Source organism: Taudactylus pleione, unplaced genomic scaffold (assembly GCF_031769625.1).
Source record: "Taudactylus pleione unplaced genomic scaffold, aTauple2 ptg000887l, whole genome shotgun sequence".
Classification (NCBI taxonomy): domain Eukaryota; kingdom Metazoa; phylum Chordata; class Amphibia; order Anura; family Myobatrachidae; genus Taudactylus; species Taudactylus pleione.
In genome coordinates this window covers 4847218-4865141 of record NW_028285288.1, presented here as the reverse complement: position 1 = coordinate 4865141, position 17924 = coordinate 4847218, and positions in this window count along the sequence as shown.

Genomic DNA, 17924 nt, shown 5'->3' with positions numbered 1-17924 from the left:
GAACACAGAATCACTGGATGTCTTAGTGCATTCAGGCCAGATATGATCCATGAATTCCCAGACAGGTTCCAGACAGATGAATCCTTTGCTTGTGATAATCTTTGGTAACTCCTGGCAAAGGTGGTTGTTATAGCCAGACACTTTGAAGACTGTAACTTTGAGCTGCTTTATAGAAAACATGTGAATGAAACCTTTCCACACTGCAGAACATGATGGAGAAATCCCTTGAAGTTCAGCACCTAGAGCATCTTTTTTCATGTTCTCTGAGGCCTCTCCTGACTGTGAAGCAAGATATTCCACACTGTAGTCTTCCATTGTGAATTTTAATGGTGATTTCAATGTTGTCCACTGGCTGAGATCCATCTCATCTGAGGGTTGGGTTTTCCCCATGCACATTAGACAATTCACATCCAGAAGGTGACTCTTGGTTTCAGTCTCTCTTTTGGCAGAATTTGCGCAATCTTGGGGGCACCATGATGAATCAGACAGATCCTCCAGGATAAACATCTGATCTGGTGTTGTATCTATTTCTATTAAACCTTTGTGTGTGAGTTTAGTCATCTGCCGCTTGTGGTGGAGCTCTTTTCCTGCTTTCTCAATGATCTCCAGACACAACATAAAACTTAAACCTTAAACTGAAATGTTGCATGTAATGCTCTGTTCCACTTGTTCACATATCTAAGTAATATGGTTAAGTGGACAGTGGGAACAACAGCAATTTGAAGGCCACTAACTAATTTTGTTTTTGTTAATGTCCCTGTACAGGTTGGGAAATACCTTTACAGAATGTTTGCAAAGGATTATTTAAGTCAATTGTTTATTTATTTTTGGAATGCACACTTCCTGGTCCCGTTCTGGGATGAAAAAAATACACTCCCAGCAGTAGCAGCAGCAGCCATGCTCAAGGATTATTCTGTGGCAAGGACTGATGTAAATGTATAAAAATAATTTGTAAATGCCTCCTCCCTTCTCCTTCTCCCTCATAAATTTTTCTTCGGAATGAAAAAATTAAATTAAATTTACTACCAATCAACCCTTCCTGTCCCTGCCCTGCCTTCAACTACATACATACTCCAACTCCCTCAGGCCTCTCTTGAATATTACAAGTGTTTCCTGAAGTGCCATGTTTGAAGTTGAACTGCCATGTTTTTGTGCAGCTCACTGCTGCCACTTAGCTTAGTAAGCCAGCTAGCTTGGTGCAAATTTTGGCCCTAAACTGGATGAAAACAATATAGTGAGCTGTGAGGTGGTCATAATTTACTGGAAACGAGTGGAAATACTGTAAATGTTATTGAGGTTAATAATACTGTAGGAACAAAAAAAAGGCCCATTTTTTGGAAATTTAGCTGTTTTTATGATTTTTAAAGAAAAAATCCAGATCCAAAACCAAAACCGAAAAACAAAACATGGAAGTGAGGTTTTGGCAAAACCAATCCAGATATAAAACCATGGGAGATCCAGATCCAAAACCAAAACCAAAAACACGGGGGTCAGTGCACATCTCTAATTCAAATAGTGAAATAGCAAAAGTGACAGATTCAAAGTAGACAGAGAGACCTTTTATTAAAATGAGTTATTTATTTACATAAATCAGGCTTCAATGAGCAGCGTTTTATTTTACAGAAGGACGGATGTTCTAGAAAGTAGAATGGTCACTTTCATTCTTTCCAACATTTGCATTTACGTAAACTAGTCGGTAAAGGGTTTTTACGATACTAGTCCCCGATATCTCAAACAGGCTGATTTGCACAATAATAAAATGCCCATGCATATGCACATACTATTTTAGGGGCTTATGGCCTTGATTCAGGGCCGGACGCTCTGACAGAGCGCTCGCTCTGAGTCAGGGCATTTTTTTTTTTTTCGAACGGCCTCCTGGCCGCTCGCATAGCTGTGGGTGACCACCCACAGCTATAGCGAGCGACCAGGAAGATGGTCAAGACCATCGTGACCATTGGGCTTGCGACGAGACCCTTGTGGTAGGGTCTCGTTGCCGCAAGCCCCGGAGAAATTTTGGCTGTAAGAGCCGAAAGCACTCCCACTGACATCACTTGTGATGTCAGTGGGGCCGCCCCCAGACGGTAGGTATTCTCATGGGAACGATTCTGTCTGGGCAGCCACCCCCCCGGCCTGCCCACCAAAGGGGGCGTGCTGTCACTCAACATCGACAGCACGCCCCCTTTGGTACGAGACCCGGAGCAACGGATTGCCCGTCGCTATCCGGGTCTCGCGCATGCGCATGACAGAGCCGGCTCCGTCGTGTACATGCGCTCTGGGCCACCATCGACCCGGTTGCGAGCGCTCAGCGCTTGCGACCGGGTCTGAATCAGGCCCTATGATTTTTGATCCACAAAAAAATAATCATATGTAAAGAGAAGCTAAAACTTTTTTTTATGATAATAAGCTATTTCTTATTTTTTTAAATACCTTGGAGACTTTAGAATACCGTAACAATGTAAATGACTGTCTGCAAGTTTTGCAAAACTTTTTACCTATTGTATATTAATGTCCTTTTTACAATAAAATCTGGAAAACCCACCAGAAATATCTGGCAACTTAATGCAATAACCTGCTGCGCTATTTATTCATCTATTACATCCTTCCACAATAAGTGGAAATTCCGCTAACCGGTTATGTAAGCCCATCTGATTTATTTGGTCCTTGGGAAAGTATTGCAGGCACAGGTCAGAATCAACTAGAAATTCTTCCCATTTTTAGTGGCCGGCTATAGTTTTGGAAATGATTTAATAGACTCCCTTGTAAACTTGTCTCATATTCATGCTTTATGTGTGTGGAAATAATGGATTTGTCGATGTTCTTCCATTACTTGCTGTAGGCTTGTGTCTATTATCATCAGCCGTGTTTACACTAGTGCAGTTAATATACTTTGCAAATTGCAGCCGTGTGTCCTGAGCTCTATGGATTTATATAAGGAAAGATAAAGTTTATTTTTCAGTTCTTCCATCACTGTACAGAAGAAGTCCTTGGTCTATTGTTTATATTAAATTAAAAGTATTATAAAACAAACTTAAAATTTTCCCAGGCATCAAAAGTAGTGTTTAAAACAAATGAGGGGATGCAGTCATAGGACGGGATGAACTAAGCATTGCATTCGCGATGCGGTACAGCCTGCATCTCATCGGGTACATACCGCGGTTGATTACCACGGTATGTACTTAGAATATCGCAAAGGACAGCTCTCCCAATAAGAGCTGTCCTTTGCGATGCCCCCGGACAGTGGGACTTCCTGGTTTAACACACACAATTCCTCTGGCGTCCTTCTGTGCAAGAGCACAAGGACGCGGGTGGCAGGGGAAGATGGGAGGGATCTGATTGGATCCCTCTCAGGGGGAGCATCCCGTTAAGAAGCCCATAGGCTTCTATTGGGTAACGCCACCTGAAAATGCTGTTACCCACCGGGACGAAGCACCAGAATGCTCTTAATACATATGGAAAATGTGGTACCACCCCAAAAAACTGCATTTTCAGGGGTTTAACCACATTTTCTACTTTAGTACATCCCACCCATGAGGTCATCATTCACAATTTCGACAGTCATAATATCAACACCACAATGCTGACAGTTATGATGTCGATACTCTGGAAATATTATATGCTATTGTTTAGTGAATTGTGCCATTATATTCAGAGTAAAATGTGTGTGTGTGTGTGTGTGTGTGTATAAAATCTTGACTATGTTTCCCTATGGAGTTGTGACAAAGTATACCAATCACATATGTCCATGGGGTTGGCTATGGGAGACCGGCAGTCAGGATGTCAGCTGTCAAAAGACCGACAGCGGCATCCCGATGCTCAGGGGCTTGGTAAGTATCATAACACTCCCCTCTTCACCCCCAACCCTAACCCTCCCATCCTGCACCCTAACCCCCCCCCCGCAGCCTAACCCTAACTTTCCCTACCTCGCACCATAATGCTAACCCTCCCCACTTCACCTACTAACCCTCCCTTCCTGCATCCTTAGCCCTAACCACCCCCCCCACAGCCTCCCCCTTCACTCCCTAACCTCCCTATCTGCATCCTAACCCTCCCCCCCTGCAGCCTAACTATAACCCTCCCTACCTCGCACCTTAACGGTAACACTCCCCCCTTCACCGCCTAACCCTCCTCCCTTCACCTACTAACCCTCCCTTCCTGCATCCTAACCCTCCCCCCGCAGCCTAACTCTAACCCTTCCTACCCGCACCCTAACCCTCCCCTCTTCACCCCCTAACCCTCCCTACCTGCATCCTTACCATAACCTGCCCCCCGCAGCCTAACCCTCCCTACCCTAACCCTCCCTTTTTACTCCCTAACCCTCCCTTCCTGCATCCTAATCCTAACCCCCCACAGACTCTCCCTAACCGTCTCCACCCCAACCCTCCTCCCTTTACCCCTAACCCTTACCCTCCCTACCCCGCACCCTACCCCTCCCCTTTCACCCCCTAATCCTCGCTACCACACACCCTAACCTTCTCCACCCCACACCCAAACCCTCCCTCCTTCACCCCTTAACCCTAACCCTCCCTACCCTGCACCCTAATCCCCTCCCCTTCACCCCCTGACCCTCCCTACCCCACACCCTCCCCCTCCCCCTTCACCCCCTAATCCTCGCTACCACACACCCTAACCTTCTCCACCCCACACCCAAACCCTCACTCCTTCACCCCTTAACCCTAACCCTCCCTACCCCACACCCTAATCCCCTCCCCTTCACCCCCTGACCCTCCCTACCCCGCACCCTAGCCCCCCCAGTTAGTATCTAAACCTAACCCTCCTCCCTTAGTGCCTAACCCTAGCTCCCCATGTGGTGCCTAAACCCTAACCCCCCCTTCACCCCCTAGCCTTAACCTCCCCCTCCCGCAGCCTAACCCTAACCTCCACTTGGTACCTAAACTTAACCTTCCCGGGCTTCCCCCCCATGGCTAACAGCTAACCTGGCCCACTATGCATACGATTGGGATGCCGGCTGTCAGGATTCTGGCATCAGCATCTGAACTGAAGTCAGGATTCCGGCACCAGTGTTCGGGGCGCAGGTCGGGATTCCGGCGCTGGGACTTCGACCGCTGGCATCCCGATCTGAGGTATATTGACTACATCCCATGTCCATGTACAGAATATATATAGTGGTTATAAGTATTCATTATTAATTTGCCGTTACATACTCTATATGTAAGTGCATTGATTTTTGTCGTGCAGCTGTTCTATAAGTGCAGATGAGACAGAGGGCTCATTTCTATTCTATTTTGCAAAGAAGAGTCTGCGCTTCTCTTAATCATATATCATTGTCAGCCGGCTGAATTCCTACAGCTGAACTATGGCAAATAATGTGCTTTGAAGAGAGAAGACTAATGAATCTTTACTAGAAACAAAGTATGTATCAATAAACCTCTAGGGCTTCATCTTACAGAGTGTCGTTTCTGTCTGGGGCACCTGGGACCCGTTTCTGCGATTATTTATAGTATATTACATTGGTGATGTATGTTTATTTGCTTCTGGGCCTTATAAAAATAAAAAATCTAATATTATTATACGCTAAAGTGAAAGTAATGAGTCTGGACTTCTGCAATAGGTAAAGCAGAGAGGTGCAAGATGTTCAGAAGAGTTCCATGAAGTAGGTGCCTTTAGGGACTCATGTAAAGTTGGACAGAATCTGTGTCTAATCACAAGTGGAAAATGCACCATGGAAAAAAGGTGTTATTCCCTTAGCATGCAGAGCCGTACAGTATACAGGATGCAGGATGTGTCCAGCTCAGCAAGGGTAATAAGCTTAGGAGGGGTTTGGCATGGGATGCCGGGGGTCCGAATCTCGTCAGAAGGAGGTAAGTATACTACCCTTCCCCTACCCCGCAGCCTAACCCTAACCTGCCACACAGGGCCGGCTCTTGAGGTGTTCGACCAGGGGAACCACCCCATAGAGGGCACACCCCTCCCAAAATCCTGTTTTCAGCAGGACAGCACTGTACCGCTGTTGCACCCACGGGCCAAAGTGTCCCGCGGGTGGTCAAATCGGGAGGTGCCGGGCCCCTGAGTAGCTGAATGGATGCTGCGCGCATGCACGAGGCATCCATTCAGTGTCAGGAGAGGGTTGATGGAAGCCCAGCTAGTGACCGCGTGCCCGCATGGCAAATAATGTCACTTAGGGGGTTTGGCCTATGGTGTTTAGGCCACGCCCCCATTTTTGATAGAGGGCACCATGATCCCATCTGGCACAGGGCGCGGCTACCCCTGGAGCCGGCCCTGCCCCCACAGCATAACCCTAGTCCTCCCCCTAGTGCCTAACCATAACCTTCCCCCTAGTGCCTATTCCTCCCCCTAGCTCCAATACTTACTTTCGAGATGCCAGCGGTCAGAATGCTGGCGCCGGGTTTCTGACTATAATGTGGCAGTTACAGTACGAACTGATTTGTTGCTACTATATATCTCTCTAATTAATCTCTCTCCAAGGGTTCATACACCTCCCCCTGTATGTGGCTTCACAGTGCTAATACAATATGCTGAAAGTCCACAACATGTAGTAATAATAATTTTATTTATACTGTATAATGCTATTCTCCAATAGAACTCCAGGTGCTTTCCATTTGAAGTACATAATACAAATAAAGTGAACATAATACAGAGGTGAGGCAGCCATTTTGGATCATCGTTTCCAAGGATTATTCATTCAACCCACAAAGGTTCCAGGTGAGGCAGCCATCTTAGGGGCACTACATAGGTTACACTGGGTAGAATAGCCAATTCCTGGACAAGAAGACACGTAATGGGGGAGCTACAGAATACTAGGCGAGAGGCACAATCCTTACAAAATCATCAGATTAATGCGTTGTACATCCTGCACACACAAGTACCAGGATGGAGAGTGCCATCTTAGCGCACTACACAGGTTACAGACAGCAGAATGAGCAATTCATAGAAAGGCAATAAGCAGTGGGGAGAACAGAATGAAACATTAAAAAAGGAGAAAAGGTAGGTTCAAGTTGGAAAAGATATTGTACAAGTTGGATTGGGAAGAAGGCATAAGGTGTATATGATGGGGTAGTATGGAGAGTTATGAAAACCAGACAGCATATTGCAGATAGAAGTACATGGTAACAACAGATTGATAACACAGTTGTCATACTGCAAAATGAGTGAGGACAAACTGCAATAATAACAGTAGTCATATTAATAGACAATGTAATGTAACAATGAGTAGATTTACCAGGTGAAGTTGCAGGAGGGCGGAATAGAGGAGCAGTATCATGCAGGTGTGGTTGCCACCCATCCTATATAACACAGGATCATGCCGGAGTTAAAAGCAACTTTTTGCGTCCCGTATTGATTCAATTCAGGAACCTGTTTTTCCACTTTTTCGGTTTGGGGACTGTACAATTGTAATTTTAAAACATCCCAGAACAAGCACGTTGCTTATTGATCTTGCATGGGACATGTCCCCTGTAAACCCTGAAGTGGCACAGACCTTTGCAACCTCCAGATGCAGGAGCTGCCTAAGACCACCGGCCCATGGAGGGCGCCACTGAATGAATCAGGAAACTGAAAGATGTCTCTGTACGAGACATCCTTCTGTACAGTGCACTGGCGGCAGCTGCGGGTCTGATCAGTGGTCAAAGTGGGGTGGTATACGGCGGTATGAGATACCGCCCCACTTCCTGGCGCCACTTCATTTTAGCCGCAGAAGAGAATGTACCAGTGCTGGGATCGAGAATGGGATCCCAGCGCTGGAACAGCAGTGGCATTGTGAAGAGATGTGTTCAACTGGCACATTGCAGTTTAAAGTAATACTGGCCGCCAGGTGCTCGCACACCACCAGCCAATGAGAAGCTGCCAAGTGACAGCTTCTCATTGGCTCGCGGTCGGCGTCGGACTTAAAAAGCCTTCTCATTTTTGATTGGCAGTCTGAGCCAGTCTGAGATCCAGGATTGGCTGGCAGTTAGCAGTAGGACATGGCGCTCCCACTGACTCCACCTCCATTCCAGCACAGAGAAACAGGTCAGAGGGAATTAGAGAGAGGGGACTCAAGGAGGGTGTGAGAGAGGAAATAGAGAGAGGGGCAGACATAGTGAAGCAGGCAGTTAGTGGTGTAGTGGTGTAGGGGGCATGAGTGTGAAGGAATCAGTTAGTGAGAAGGGCTGGGGGTGAGAGAGGGTAGCAGGCAGGGAGAAGTGTGGGGGTGAGAGAGGGGGGTGAGAGATGCAGGGGGTGATATGGAAGCAGAAGCCGAAGGGGACCAGTTGGCAGTGAAACCACCATCAGCCCATCTTGCCGACAAGACCTCAGCCAGCTGGAAGAAGACAGCAGCGGGCAGCGCTTCAGTGAGTCAGCAGCGCACCAGCTCATACCCACTGTTTAAACAAGGAACGTCTTCACAGCAGAACACCCACTGACAAGCAGGTCTAGCCTCTGGAGGACAAGGAAGGGGCCCCTTCAACACTACTCTAAGCAACATAAAGTAGGCGGTGTAGCAATCCACACCTCTGGTTAGAATCCAAATGACTACTGATATCTAATTACCAAGGGCCATCATAAAGTTAACATGACAAAGGAAAGGTGCACTGCACAGACTTGGGAGCAATAAACCCACGGATTCATTTACCAGGAAAGCTCTTTTAAGACTATTCTGTCAGTTGCTGGGAGGATATTGGGTCTCATTCAGACCCGGTCGCAAGCACTGAGCGCTTGCAACCGGGTCGATGTTAAGGTCCTGTGCACACGCAGTGGCCGCACTGCGCGTGCGCAAGCCTCGGAGCGAGAGAGAAACTGTCTCGCTCCGGAGCTCACTACAAAAGAGGCGGCTGTCGATGTTGATCAACAGCTCACCCCGTTTTGTAGGCGGGGCGGGGGGGTGGCTACACAAACGGAGGCGTTCCTGATGGAACGCATGTCGTTTTGTGGGCGGCCGCACTGACATCAGCAGTGATGTCAGTGGGGTGCTTCCTGCTCGATCAGGGCAGGAAGCTCCCTGGGTATGTTGCCGAGACCCAACTTTAGGGTCTCGTCGCGAGCCCCATCACCCTGCTCGGTTGCTAAAGCTAGCCAGGAGACTAGGAGACTTAAAACATCAAGCGGCCGCCCTCCTTCAGAGAGAGAGATCGCTTCTTGCGACCACCTCTGAATGAGGCCCAGTGTCTCCTTCTACTATTTTTTCAGTTTTTTTGTAGGGGAGGTGGCATCCCCTCCCTGTCCCATCCCATTCTGAATTTTGCCACAACAAAGGTTGCAACCCTACATGCAGGGGTGGAAAGCTTTGGAACTTTGGACATTTTGGAAGATAAGAGTGGGACAAACAAAACAGAATGCAAGTCCATCAAGATCGAACTCCAATTACAAATTTTAGCACCCCCTTTCAACAACAAGACATAACACTTTTAGTGCTTACTAAAGTGATTATGTTCTCCTTCCAGTATTTAACAAATAGTGGTAAGCTGGATCTGATTCACGGTTAGATGCAAATCAATAAAAGGAGCAAAAATGTAACAATTTGCACTTTGGTAAAATCCAGTTGCGTCGCAGGGTGGCAGATATCAAAGGCCTGATTCTGAAGTGGACACAGTAGTGTAGCGGCTATGACTTTTGCCGCAGCCATTTGGTAACACCCATTTGGTAACACCCACTGGCCAAAGAGCAAACGTGCACCTGCCTGCGTCCCTGAAACCGTCAAGCTCCCAACAGAGCTGTAACTACTGTAGTGCGACCAGTGCCATGGCACATGGCATCGCAGGGCAGGGGGTGCTGCTTGGAGATGTCAATTTTCCTGTTTATTATCACTCTCACTTGTAGCATCCTCTTCTTTCATCCCCAGCATCTCATGGCCTCCTCTATCTCTTCCATGGCCCTTCCCCATGAGGCCATGGCCCTCTCTCAGGTGCCCTATATTATGTCCCTATTTATCCCCAGCATCTCCTGGCCTCCCCTATCCTTTCCCTGGCCCTTCCCCATGAGGCCATGGCCCTCTCTCAGGTGCACTATATTATGTCCCTATTTATCCCCAGCATCTCCTGGCCTCCCCTATCTCTTCCCTGGCCCTTCCCCATGGGGCCATGGCCCTCTCTCAGGTGCACTATATTATGTCCCTATTTATCAGCAGTATCTCCTGGCCTCCCCTATCTCTTCCCTGGCCCTACCCCATGAGGCCATGGCCCTCTCTCAGGTGCACTATATTATGTCCCTATTTATCCCCAGCATCTCCTGGCCTACCCTATCTCTTCCCTGGCCCTTCCCCATGAGGCCATGGCCCTCTCTCAGGTGCACTATATTATGTCCCTATTTATCCCCAGCATCTCCTGGCCTCCCCTATCTCTTCCCTGGCCCTTCCCCATGAGGCCATGGCCCTCTCTCAGGTGCGCTATATTACGTCCCTATTTATCCCCAGCATCTCCTGGCCTCCCCTATCTCTTCCCTGGCCCTTCCCCATGAGGCCATGACCCTCTCTCGGGTGCACTATGTTATGTCACTTTTTAAAAAATGGGGGGGCGGGCACTGCTCTCTCTGGCACAGGTCACCAAAAAGTCTAGTTATGGCTCTGGAACCTCCATCGAATTTCCATGGATCTCCATGCAATTTCGATATGCGTCTCCTGGCGGTAACCATCGGGACTCTTTTGCAGATGGCTCCCGCAGTGGGAGCAGCAGCCGATGAGAGTCTGACAGACTCTCAGCGGCTGCTGATTACAACAAACACATAGCTGCCGGCTCTGGCGGCTGTGTGTTTGTGCTGTGTAGCGCTGACCGAACTCTGTTTGGTCAGCGCTACACACTTCACTCGAGTATAAGCCGAGGGGGTACTTTTTCAGCACACAAAATGTGCTGAAAAACTCGGCTTATACTCGAGTATATACGGTAGTTGATTTTACTTTACATAATAAACAATTTTCTGTGTGTTGAAGGAAAAATGTTGCAACTTCTATTGAAAATTGTTCAGTTGGCCAGTCTGACTGAACTACAAACTACAATCGACATACATGAATGCGCATGAACGATAATCATTCATCGTTTATCGTTTTACACTGAACGATTTTTTGAACGATTGAATGATAACGACGTTGTTATAGTTAAATCGATCAAAAAATCGTTGTGTGTGTACGCACCTTGTGTACTAACTTAACTAAATATTCTGCAGTTACTGCTCAATTTGGTACACAAATACGATATATTCTTATGCAAATCCTTTAATTATTACCATGTGGATGTAGGGGTTGTTAATTTCAAATTATATTTATTATGTATTGTTTGCAGAGTGCAGAGTGCAGAGTGCGGAGTGCAGAGTTGTTTGCAGTATAGAGTTCATTAAGGAATCCCGGACCAAGGGCCTGATTCAGAGCCGTTCGCTATTTGCGGTCGTTCGTTCAAAAACAAGGGGTGGCTATTCAAATGATCAGTTCGCAAATTGCAGTCTGTTCACACCTCTAAGTCTGAATGAGCGAGCAAAACATACGCTCGTTTATTTGTTAAAAACGCCCCCTGGCCGCACGCACCATACGTCATGTCCGCTATTTATTAGATTAATCGAGTACATCGACCAGCATATGAACTGCTCGCTATTCTTGTGGTTGGTTTTTGCTACCACAATCTTGCGAGCAGTTCTGGCTATAAAATAACCCAGTGACGTGGTCAATGACGCTGCTGTATTAATTATGCACACCCATAAAACGCCCGTTTTGACCTTTAAGCACGCCTGCGTTCGGATCTCCACTCCCCATTTTCAAGCACCTTCCCCTGTTACCACCCACATATGCCTCATTCTGTCACTCAAAATAGCAGGCATTCGCTATATTGCGAGCACATGAATTTCGGCCGCACTGACTGGTTCGCGCATGCGTATAACGATCCGTACGCATGCGCAGATGTGCGAACATCGCTCGGAATGAGCGTACTGCCGCTAACGAGTGGCTCTGAATGAGGGCCCAAGTCCCAGCAACATAGGACTGATTGACCTGGTATCCAAGGATCTACAGCAATAGCTGATTGGCAACACATGCCTCCATACAGAAGTGCAAGTTTGCATGAACTCTATACTGCAAACAACTCTGCACTCCGGGAGGGGATTGACTTCAGAAGAGTAGTCACCCAGAAGTGGGGTGAGTACCAGTGCGGGACACCGCCTACTGTGTTATTCATACCAGTACACAGCATAGCCACTTTCTCACTGACGGCTGCATAGCAACCTCCTGGGAGACGTATGATACAAGTTACAAACAGAGATCATACGGAGAGCCTATCCCTGCAAGAAAGGCTGACCTCCCGCAGTGAGACTGAGTAAGGTGGTTAGTGCTCATAGTAGTACAATACATTATATGTTTATTCACTGATGACTGCAAAGCTGCCCCCAGGGGTACGTATGTTATAAGCAAAGCAGCAGAGAACATACGGAGAGCTTATCCCTAAAAGATAAGCTGACTCCCCACAGTGACACTGAACATACAGGTGATTACCAACTCGACACCTGTTTCTTAATATTTCCATTTGTTTATAGTTTGGTCAGATAATATAATTTTTGTTTTATCAGCTCTATTTTAATAAAACTTATCAGACACTCCTTATTATATGTGTGTTATTTTAATAAATGTGGTTAACACTCATCATTGTGTCTAATTGTTATATAAGCAGTGTACATGTGCTTTGCACCAGCATCTCTCAGAAATCACAGATACAGTGTTACAATTTATTATAAAAAATTGTAACCTTCGTGATGTGTTACATTAGTATCCATTCACAGCTGCCATGTTTACAGATTGCTACTGCTAGGTTCAGTGTTCCGACAGTCTTAGTTATACCCCTTTTACATCAGAGAAAAAACCTGGGTTATTGCTGGGTCTACCCGGGTTGCAGCTCAGTGTAAAAGGGTCCCTGAAAAATATCCCGGGTCAAGTGACCCAGCAATCCAACCCAGGTAGCTACCAGGGTTGGACTCAGGTAGCTACACATAGCGAGAAGTTCCTGTTTTTATACACTTCATTTCTATCTAATTTTCTCCACTCTATCATCACCAATTCTATATTTCGCTATTCATTACTACAGATTATTTTAATACTAACTAATAAAAGTTACATTTTAGTTTATTTGTGCGGCCAATCATAGGCTTCCTCTTTTTCTCCTTTGGTCCAGTTATAACTTTTGGCCTATGGCAGGACCCCCTATCGCATTAAGAAGAACAAATATTTGCCAATTTGTGAAAATTCAGGGGTATCTTGGTAATAATATTAACTTGTTATTTCTGTGCGATAGAATCCTCTCTATTCTATTCACCACTCCAATAACATACAGGTAGGTGAATTGGCTTCTGACGAGAAATAAAAAAGCCCTAGTGTGTTAGTGTGAGTGTATGTGATAGGGAATATAGGCCCTCATTCAGAGCCGTACGCTCTGAGCAGAGCGCACGCTCTGAATGAGGGCCGGCCTCCATGAAAATGGAGCGTCCTCCTGGACGCTCGTATAGCTGTGGGTCACCACCCACAGGCTATACAAGCGTGCATTTTGATGGCCGCGATGGTCGTGACCATCGCGACCATCGAAACTGCGAGCCAGAGCCTGCGGTTGAGGTTTTCAACCGCAAGCTCCGGAGTGGGAACGCCCCCGTCAGGGTGGCACGCCCCCGGCACGCCTACCAAAGGGGGCGTGCTGTCAATCAACATCGACAGCACGCCCCCTTTGATCAGACACAACGAGCGAAGGACTTTCCTTCGCTCATCGCGTCTGGCGCATGCGCACGACGGAGCTCCCTCCGTCGTGCGCATGCTCAGTCCAGAACATCGACCCACTTGCGAGCGGACATCCGCTCGCGAGTGGGTCTGAATCAGGCCCATAGATTGTAAGCTCCACTAGGGCAGGGACTCATTGGAATGACTGAAATACTCCCTGTACAGCATTGTGGAATGTTGTGGACCTTATTCAGCAAGAATCGCTGATGCGATCGCGGTAGCAAGTGTGTACTCTGTTCTGTGGCGAAATTATGCAAAAGACATCGATCGCAATGCTGGCGCAGCACAACATAAAGATGCCCACTTTCCTTTACTCACATCCGTAATACTTTGCAAGTCTGCAAAAACATCGGTACCATAGAGTACCTTCGGAGTCTCACGCACAATTAAGGCAGGTCAGACCTCACTCACACACTGCTAAACCGCCTGTCGGTATTTAGAGCTCAGGCTGCGTATGCCGTCGCAATGGCTAATTTATTTACGCCCCTGTAACGGCATTGAAACGCACTGGTACGCATGCGTTTCGCCAACCATACCCCAGTCACCACCACCAAGCGGTACTTCCTGTCAATCACTCTGCGATGGGTCTGCATAGCCACTGCAATCTCAGGGCCCGATTCAGACCCGCTCGCTAAGTTGTGTTTGCGCGCAGCCTGCCGATGTTTATGTTCTGCACATGCATATGCATCGCAGTGCGCGAACCAGTCCATGCGATCGCATAGCGCTCGCTCACTGCGCATAGCCACCTCGCTAGAATGAGTGACAGGAGAAGCCATTTGTGGGTGGTGACATGGGTTAGTCGCTGGAAATGGGGGAGTGGTGGTGCTAACGCAGGCGTGCCTGAGCATCTTAACGCCGTTTCAGAGATGTGCATAATTAAGACGCAGCATCATAGTACACGTCACATGGTTGTTTTACACACTGAAGTTCGCGCAGTGCTTGCGGTAGGGTATGGTCAGCTACAAGTGCTGCGCTTGCTTCCGATGGTACCCGATGTTACCAATGGTTGCATACACTTCCTCAAGATAATGTGCATAAGTGGGCATCTTAAGACAGGCTGGTGGGCGTCTCCATACACACAGCGATCGCACGCCAAGACATAGTGGGCATGCAAATGCCTTGCCGAGAGATCACAAATTTGCATACTTTCGCTGTGTGCGAGCGCATCTAGCGAGCGGGTCTGTATCAAGCCCTCATTACCAATCACAGTGGCTAGTTCGTGCACGCACACTGCGATGCATACTCATGCACCGACCATGAAAATCGTCCGTCTGCGTGCGCCTTAGCACTTGCATTCCTTGCTGAGTCAGGTCCTGTGTGTGCTATATAAATAACTGTTAGTAAATAAAGGTGTGTTTGTGCTTTGCATATCCATAGACAGATCTCATACACTAAGCATACTGTACGGCTGCTGCAGATGTGCACCGATAATAATGACAGCTATGAAACCAAGTGTATGAACAGGGGTGATGTGGCTAATTAGGGGCACTGAGAGTGGGGGAGCAGGTACAGGTTACCTGGACTTCTGTAGGGGTCCGGGGGAGGCATAACTAGTGACCCCATGGTTGCCAGATCATCCCTTTAATTAGGGACACATATGAATTACACAGGTTCTGTGTCTAATTGAAACCAGGGCAATGGAGACTTGAAGTCAGCCAGCCACAGAACCTGTGTAATTCATTAAAGGGATGAATAGGCAATCAACTACCCTCCAACATGACCCCTTCCACCCGGTACACAATGCTCTGCTCCTGGACTTCCCACCTAATTAATGAATGCAAACACCTGTGTTGAACTAGTTCATAGATGAGACAGGTGTCTGCAATCACCAATTAAGAAGGAAGTCCAGGCGCAGAGCATTTTGTACCAGATGGAAGGGGTTATGTTGGAGGGTCTGCAATCGTATTGATGATGCCTCCCAATGCCGCAGCAAAGGTATGCATAGGTATGTACTAAATGAGCTATGCCCCAGCTGTGGCTATGCCCACTAGCACCCTGGCCCACCAGACGGCTCAACAGCCCTCTAGCAAATATCCGCATTTTGGACTTGATACAGACCCGCTCGCTAGGATACGTTCACATGCAGCCAGCCGATTGTTTGCATTCTGCACATGCATATGCATGCACGTGCCCGAACCAGTGCAAGCGATCAAGAAGCGTTCACTTCGCTGCGCATAGACTGCCCGGCAGAATGAGTGACAGGAGAAGCCGTTAGTGGGTGGTGACAGGGCCTGGCCACTAGAAAACGGGGGAGTGGAGGTGCGAACGCAGGCGTGCCCGAGTGTCTCAACGCCATTGCAGAGGCATGCACACTTAAGATGCAGCGTCATAGCACACATCACTTGGCTGAATTTTACACTGAAACACTCGCAGTGCTTGTCGCAGGGTATGGTCAACCTCAAGTGCTGCGATCGCATCCGAATGGTACTGGATGTTACCGATGGTTGCATACACTTCCTGGAGATGATGTGCGCAAGTGGGCATCTTAAGACAGGTTGTTGGGTGTCTGCATACACAAAGCGATCTCACGCTAAGATATAGCGGGCGTGCTAATGCCTTGCTGTGCGATTGCTTGCCTTGCAGAATTTGCATATGCATCTAGCAAGCGGGTCTGGATCAGGTACTCGCAATTGGGTCGATGGTCTGCACTGAGCATGCGCACGACGGAGGGAGCTCCTTCGTGCGCATGCGCCAGACGCGACGAGTGAAGGACTTTCCTTCGCTCGTTGTGTCTGATCAAAGGGGGCATGCTGTCGATGTTGATTGACAGCACGCCCCCTTTGGTGGGCGTGCCGGGGGCGTGCCTCCCTGACGGGGGCATTCCCAAGGGAACGCCTACCGTCAGAAGCCGGCCCACTGACATCACTAGTGATGTCAGTGGGAGTGATTTTGGCTCTGATAGAGCCAAAATCACTCCGGGCCTTGCGGTTGAAAACCTCAACCACAGGCTCTGGCTCGCAGTGGCGATGGTCGCGATGGTCACGACCATCGCGGCCATCAAACTGCACGCTCGAATAGGCTGTGGGTGGTGACCCACAGCTATACGAGCATCCAGGAGGACGCTCCATAATTATGGAGGGCGGCCCTCATTCAGAGCGTGCGCTCTGCTCAGAGCGTACGGCTCTGAATGAGGGCCCTAGTTCCCTGCATGCAATGCGGCCATAACTAAGGCAAACTTGAGTGCATCTCTGAGTCAACCCCAAAGTGTCCATTTTCATTTAGCACTGCGGGTCAATGTTACCGGCAGCCTAGTTTGTTGTTCCCGTTCCAGTAACAATGTCAGTGAACAGGAACCGGTAGTCAAGTGATGGTAATTTTTTTTTTTTTTGAGAAGCTGCTGGTTAAAAAAATAAATAAGCGCCTTTAATACATTTTTGGTTCAGTAGCTTATAGTGTTAAGTATTTATCTGCCTACAGTACATCGCTAAATGAGATTTTGATAACAGCTCTGCTTTTTGATTTATTTAACCCAGTCCTTCTCAGCCTTAACTCTCAAGTTTCTCCAGCAGGTCTTGTTTTCAGGATTTCTGTCTGTGGAAGCAGGATGGATCATTACTGACCCAGCAAAACAGATGAACTCACCTGTGTATGATTAAAGTAATCTGTAAAGCATGACCTGTCGGTGGCACTTGAGGGCTGGAGTTCAGAACCCCTGATTTTGAACCCCTTTTCTCCTTTGTGAACACAGAAAAATTACACGTCGGTTTGATTGGGAAGTGACAGATATTGAATTGTGCCATTAGTTTGAGTTAATTTCACTCAGTTTTCCTATATGGTTAAGATGAGTCCCCTCGCTGTACAGAAAGAGAAAAAATGACTGTACACTTCAGTTTGTATCTTCCGTGTGTAAAACATAGCCTGCCTTTTGTGATACAAATGCTAGATTTAATAAGAGAGATGTGACAGGCCAACGCATACAACTTACAAACCCTTGGGAAGCTCTTAAGTAAATGTTTAAAAGTCTGCAGATTGCAATTTTGATAATATAACAGTGACAAGCTTTTATAAGGATCCCCGAGGCGAGCCAGGGAATTATAGAAGTCAGACAAATGTAACACGAATCTATCCACATTCCAATCATATTAAGCCGGCTTGGTTGGGGCAAACAAATAAATAAAAACACTTGCCCAAAGCAGGAGCTTAAATTTCAGGCTCAAGGTTATCCAAAGGAGAACAGGATATCAGCTAAAATGAAGCAACTAAAAATTAAATGACTTTCTGTCTTGTACACAAT